Source organism: Penaeus chinensis, chromosome 7 (genome assembly GCF_019202785.1).
Source record: "Penaeus chinensis breed Huanghai No. 1 chromosome 7, ASM1920278v2, whole genome shotgun sequence".
Classification (NCBI taxonomy): domain Eukaryota; kingdom Metazoa; phylum Arthropoda; class Malacostraca; order Decapoda; family Penaeidae; genus Penaeus; species Penaeus chinensis.
The window spans coordinates 5,573,084-5,580,583 of NC_061825.1; positions in this window are offsets into that span (position 1 = coordinate 5,573,084).

Sequence of the window (7,500 nt, forward strand, 5' to 3'; positions counted from 1 at the left end):
AGATAGTGGGATGGGAGAGTTGCATGAGATAGTGGCATGGGAGAGTGGCATAAGATAGTGGCAAGGGAGAGTGGCATGAGATATTGACATGAGGCTGTGGCATGGGAGAGTGGCACGAGATAGAGCTGTTGGTTTATTGTGGATAGCTGGCTTTTGTAGGGTGGATGCTAGGTGGATACACCGAGGCGGCAGGTTGAATGAGAAAGGTGGATGGGGTGGTAAATGGAAGGTGGATATGGGAGTGGAAATTTAAAGAGCGAAAGTGGATTTAAGGTTAGAATCAGAGTGGATTTGAAGTGCTACGTGTAAGGTGGATATGAAAGTGGAGAAAGCATGTGAGGTGGCAGTTGGAAGGTGGATGTGGAAGGCGAATGTAGGACAGCTAATGGAATAGGAAAAGTGGATTAAATGACAGTTAGAATGTGGCAGGTGGCATTTAGGAGGTGGAAGGTGGATGAGAGGTAGAAAACAGAAGATGGAAGGTGGTGGAGTGAGGTCTATCAATGGATATCGAAAGGTGGAAATTCCCTAGAGGAAGTTAATAGTAGGAATTTGAGAAAGAAAAAAATGTCATATGGATATCACGAACACGAGAATAAGAGAGAGATATAGAGAAAGAGAGAAAGAGAGATAGAGAGAGAGAGAGAGAGAGAGAGAGAGAGAGAATCAGATATGAGAATATGGAGAGGGTACAAAGTGCCTTTCTGAAATGTCAATATTAAAAGAAATATATATGTTTTCTCCCCCCCCCCCCCCCCCCCCGACCAGTTATACGGTATAGAAGGCTTAAAAGACGTAACATCCATTGACATCAGCTGACATCAATAGGGCGGCGGTCTAAGGATGTCAACTGCGTGGAGACAATTCCTCATAAGAATTTCCTATCTTCTTCGTTTCATTATATTGCATTGTATATATTTCTTGTTATGCTTTCTCTGTATTGTGGATGGTTGGACGGGGTTGGAGGAAAGGGGGAGGGAGGGAGAAGGAGAGAGGGAGAGAGGGAGGAATGAAGGGAGAGGAGGGAGGGAGGGAGAGGGAAAGGGAAGGCGGGAGGGAGGGAGAAGGAGAGAGGGAGAACGAAGGGAGAGGAGGGGAGAGGAAGGGAAAGGGAAAGAGAGAAAGAGAGAGAATGAGAGAGAAAAAATAAAGATAAAAGAGAGAGAAGGAAGGGGGGATAAGAATCACAACCATTGCAAAAAAAAAAAAAAAAAAAAAAAAAAGGTCACAATAAAACGATCAACAGATACATAAATAAAATAACGCACAAAGCGCCACTCTCTCTCTCTCTCTCTCTCTCTCTCTCTCTCTCTCTCTCTCTCTCTCTCTCTCTCTCTCTCTTCTTTTCTTTCTTTCTTTCCTTCTTTCTTTGCACAAGAAACAGCTGACATCATGATCCTTTCACCTCAAAAGGAAAACGTTCCTGCACTGAAAGGCTTGGCTGTACTCGCTCCCGATGGCGTGTTTTACGGCTTCACGGGCGGCGCCTCCCTCGCTCGCTCGCCCCGCCCACCACGCCCGCCCGCCCATGACCAGTGACGTCATCATAGAGGCGTCGAAAAGGTGGTGGGTGGGGGGGGGGGGGGAGGGCAGCGTCGACCATTACCCTAGATTGCTCCGAGTCGCTGATTCGACAAAACGTCTCGAATTTCATTTTCTTTTGCAGACAATTCGGACCGATATCTTCTTGAGTTTATTAGTGGGAGAGGAAATAAGATAAAGCTTCTATGGCTGGGCAGTTTTTTGTTTTGTCAGAGCGTGGGGAAGGAGAGAGAGAGAGAAAGGGAGAGAGAGAGAGAGAGAGAGAGAGAGAGAGAGAGAGAGAGAGAGAGAGAGAGAGAGAGAGAGAGAGAGAGAGAGAGAGAGAGAGAGAGAGAGAGAGAGAGAGAGAGAGAGAGAGAGAGAGAGAGAGAATATGGGGGGAGGGGAGAAAGAAGGGGCTAGAGAGAGCGAGAGAGTAGGGGGGAGGGAGAAAGAAAGGGGTAGGAGAGAGGGAGAGAGAGAGAGAGCGAGGCGGGAAAAGAGAGGAAAGGACGACAGAGGCTGCCATATAAACACGGGTCTTGTGTTTTGGTAAGGCCCATGTGCAGTGACCAAATAAGGGAGAACATCATTTTCATGGCTTCCTCGCCAGCTCCCTTCTCCGTCCGACGAAAATTCATATCGAATACTGTTCCGCCTTTTCGTCCTGATGTGGGGGAAGATCTTGACCTGTATGACAGAAGTGGGGGTCTCATGTATCATTTCATCTATGCCTGCCGATGTCATGATGATGGGAATCATTAAAAAAATATTTTTGAGAATGTCTGTCAATGTCATAATGATGAGAGCTATTAAAAATATTACTGAAAATGTCTGTCAATGTCATGATGAGGACAGTTGTTGAAAACATTTTTGAGAATGTCTGTCAGTGTCACGTCACTGTAAACGATTCTGAGAAACACACTCAAACACAATCATGAAAGGCATATTCGAATTCGAATTATAAAATTCCAAACACTACATTCCATTAGTTACATTGTTTTCTTTTTTTCTCCACATATATCACGACAATGAATAAGACTGAACATGAAACACAATGATGTGTGGTGCAGCGTTAGCGATCTCGTCCAGCAATCTTGCTGACCTGCGTTCAAATCCCTCGCCGCCAGTGGATGGTAACCCCGGCCATTCCTTGCACACAGGGGATAACTTAAAAGCAAAATAAAACAGACAGCACGTCACACCAAGAATATCCATTGTAACAAATGGAATTAAACTAGATATATTGAACCGCATTCATGTTGACAAATGTAGAAAAGGTATGAATGAGAATGAATATCTTCACAATACAAGAAATCGAAACCGGTCAAATACATCTCTTGTATTGTGAAGATTTTCATTCTCATTCATACATTTTCTACATAAATATATTGATTTATTCAAATTGATTTATAAGTTCACATTTCCATAATGACTTATGTAAAGTAATAAAAAACAGTCCGATAGCTTCACAAAAGTCACATCATTATGACTTTGATGATGATAACTTAGACGAAGCTACTTTGATGATCACAGTCGCACAGAGTTTGATATATCTTATTACCATAATAATTCGATTTTTTTCTGAAACAATTAAGAAGACGAGGCCGTTATAAAAGTCCTCGCAACTCCCGATATTCTAAATGAGATGAACGGAAACTTCTGATTTGCAATTTTTTTTTCTGGGGGGTGAGGGGGAAGAGAGAGGTTGATTCAAGGGTGGAGAGAGAGAGATATGGGGAGAGAGAGAGAGAGAGAGAGAGAGAGAGAGAGAGAGAGAGAGAGAGAGGGGGGGGGGGGGAGAGATGGAGGAAGGGAGGGAGGGAGAGTGGAATAGAGAGAGAGAGAGAAGGGGAAGAGAGAGAGTGAGGGAGGAAGAGAGAGAAAACAATTTGATTTGATTTGATTTGATAAATTTATTGCGTCCAGTTGACGACAAACAATTTTACAGGGAAGTACGAAAGGTGCATGGCCGTGTTTCGCAGGGTACGCTGTGAACTATATATGCACACATATTCATATGAATATGCATACTCACATTCTCAGAGAGAGAGATAGAAGGGAGAGAGAGAGAGAGAGAGAGAGAGAGAGAGAGAGAGAGAGAGAGAGAGAGAGAGAGAGAGAGAGAGAGAGAGAGAGAGAGAGAGAGGAGGGAGGGAGGGACTTGAAATATTAACTTAGATAAGAAGATGAAAAAAAAAAAAAAAATATTAAGAGCGCAAAGCATCTTAAAGAGAAAACAATTCGGTTAATTTAAGTCAGATCACAAAAATGCAAATAAGGAGCCCCTAATTAAGATACAGAGGTTGAAAATACCCTTTTTGATTAGGCATAAAAAAGCAAGACAGTATTTTTGGAGTAATATATATATTTTGAGTTAGTTCTTACATTCTTTTAAGCTGCTTTCTGTCACACAAACACACACACACAAAAAAACATTGAGTTTAAGTATCTCACACACACACACACAGTCTAAGTATCACACACACACACACACACACACACACAGTCTAAGTATCACACACACACACAGTCTAAGTATCACACACACACACAGTCTAAGTATCACACACACACAGTCTAAGTATCACACACACACACAGTCTAAGTATCATACACACACACAGTCTAAGTATCACACACACACACAGTCTAAGTATCACACATACACAGTCTAAGTATCATACACACACACAGTCTAAGTATCACACACACACAGTCTAAGTATCACACACACACACAGTCTAAGTATCACACACACACAGTCTAAGTATCATACACACACACAGTCTAAGTATCACACACACACAGTCTAAGTATCACACACACACACAGTCTAAGTATCACACACACACAGTCTAAGTATCATACACACACACAGTCTAAGTATCACACACACACACAGTCTAAGTATCACACACACACAGTCTAAGTATCATACACACACACAGTCTAAGTATCACACACACACAGTCTAAGTATCACACACACACACAGTTTAAGTATCACACACACACACAGTCTAAGTATCACACACACACAGTCTAAGTATCATACACACACACAGTCTAAGTATCACACACACACAGTCTAAGTATCACACACACACACAGTCTAAGTATCACACACACACAGTCTAAGTATCATACACACACACAGTCTAAGTATCACACACACACAGTCTAAGTATCACACACACACACAGTCTAAGTATCACACACACACAGTCTAAGTATCATACACACACACAGTCTAAGTATCACACACACACACAGTCTAAGTATCACACACACACAGTCTAAGTATCATACACACACACAGCCTAAGTATCACACACACACAGTCTAAGTATCACACACAACACCAGTCTAAGTACCACACACATGTATTAATTGTTTTGTACACGTGTATTTAAAATAAAACGTTTGAATGTTGTTGTAATTTTTATTGTAATTTGTATTGAATGTATTAGCGGCCTTTTAACATCCATCTATTTTTTTATTGAAAAGAAATCGGGCGAATTGGAGTCACCGATGAGTTGCCAGTTTTTCCTTTCCCTGATTATTTTTTTTTGTATATCAAATTTATTTCCTTTCACGAAGGTGAGTCCTCGCTAGTAACTGCTCTGCTTCCTCTAAAGACTAATCCCTCAATGGAAAAAAAAAGGTTGTATACATATTCTTTTTACATATACCTATCTACTTGAAAATAAGATACCTATTAACCAATCTATTTACCTATCTACTTAGCTATTTGTCTATCTATCTACCTATCTAGCTACCTACCTCCCTATCTATCTATCTAGCTATCTATCCATCCATCTACTTATATATCTGTCTATCATCTCTGTATTCCAAACAAACAAACAACACCATCAAAAAATTGGGTTGTAAAGCACAGTAACATCTTGAACATAAACTTAGATATTCAAAACGCACGTGTATTTCCAGCTGTCCTCCTAACCTGGCTATACTGACAAAGTATACTCGGAAAAATAAGGTGAATTCTACAAAGTCAAAATTCCACATATTTCGGGCAGGTTTTTCTTACCATTTTCATCTCACAGTTTCGCTCGTCTTTCTGACAGCTCTGTGGACAGGGAGTTTGCAAAGGGATTGTTTGTGGAAATTCTTTCTGTTCGGCTCACTTCTTTTGTTGGCCGATCTCTTCTCTAAATATCTGTCTATTAGTGTGCGCACACATACACACGCATTCAATCACACGCACATACATACACACACACTTCTTTTGCTGTAGTTTTGACCCCATTCCCTACGGGGTCTTTCATATAGAAATGGGACAAAGCTACAGCAGAATGAGAAGTGTATTTATATGTGTGTATATATATATGTGTGTGTGTGTGTGTATTTGTATGGGTTTGTGGATTTATATATATATATAGATATATATATGTGTGTGTGTGTGTGTGTGTGTGTGTGTGTGTGTGTGTGTGTGTGTGTGTGTGTGTACATAATACATACATACATGTATATACATATATATATGCATATGTATGTATTTGTGTATTTATGTATACACACAATATGTATATATATACACATATATATACACACATGCATACATATATGTATATATAAATAAATAGACAGATACACACACACACACACACACAGAAACGCACATTGGGCTAGAAAACAGCAAAAGACAATGAATATGACAGCAATGATGCTGGCACGGCGACCTTGGTGCAAGGTCAGTGCATATATCCGGTGATCTGTGATATATATGGGAGAACATTCTAGATGCTGTAATTTGATGCGTGCAATAATATGTTAATGTGGAAGTGATGTTATTAGTAATTGCAATATAGTAAAAAATGTACGTTATTGCATTAATAGGGAAATTAGGTTATTGGTCTTGACATTAAAAGAAAAATGGGATGTGTGATTTAACACGTACAGTATTGCATTAATTGGGAAATTGCGTTATTAGTAATATTATTGATAAGGACATTACGTTATTAGTAATAATGTTAATAAGGAAATCACGTTATTAATAATAGTATCAATAAGGAAATTACGTTATTAGTAATAATGTTAATAAGGAAATCACGTTATCAATAATTACATCAGTAGGAGAATTACCTTATTGATGATTACATGAATAAGGAGATTACGTTATTAGTGATTGCACGAGTAGCGAAATACAGTGAGCGATTTGAGACGAGCATGAACGCATTAATAGTGAAAGCGCTCCCTCTGCCTCACGCTCTATTGATTCCCTTTATGATTTTGATCCCAAATTGAGTAAAGGGTTTGATGCTCTAAATAATAATAATTAAAAGAAGGAAAATTTCCAGGAAGGGAGAAAAAGAGTTGGCAATTTACTGATGATGGTTAAAAAGTAAGAAATTTAATCCAAAGGGAAGGAAAGATGTTTTAGTGCCGACAGTAAAAAAAAAAAAAAAAAAAAAAAAAAAAAAAAAAAAAAAAAAAAAAAAAAAAGTGACGTTTTTAATGACAATAATTGAAAGGGAGAAAAAGAGGAAATTGACCTAATTGGCGCAAAGCTGTTGACGCACGTCTGAAATTCGACACAAAATGAGTTAAGGAGTTGACACTCTTTCGACAATAATAAAAAAGAAAGAAAGATAAAAAAAAAAAAAAATTACCAATCGCCTATTTATTCTCTTCCCACCATCTCGCTTTCCGAACGATTGGTGACGTCACTGTACCCCTCCCCTCATCCCCCTCCCCCCTCTTCCCTCCCCCCCCCCCAACCCATCCCGTGTGCATCATAAACAGATGAACAACAGTTTGGTAAACGGCGCCTCACCTGAGTAAATCAAGTAAGGTGACACACAGCATCACCTGGATTTACCTTGTGTTCAAGATCTACTGGCTAACATACCATTTAATAGATAGGTAGATAAGTAGATTATATATATATATATATATTTGTATTTGTATGTGTGTATGTGTATTTATGTATGTATGTATGTATGTCCGTATATGTATG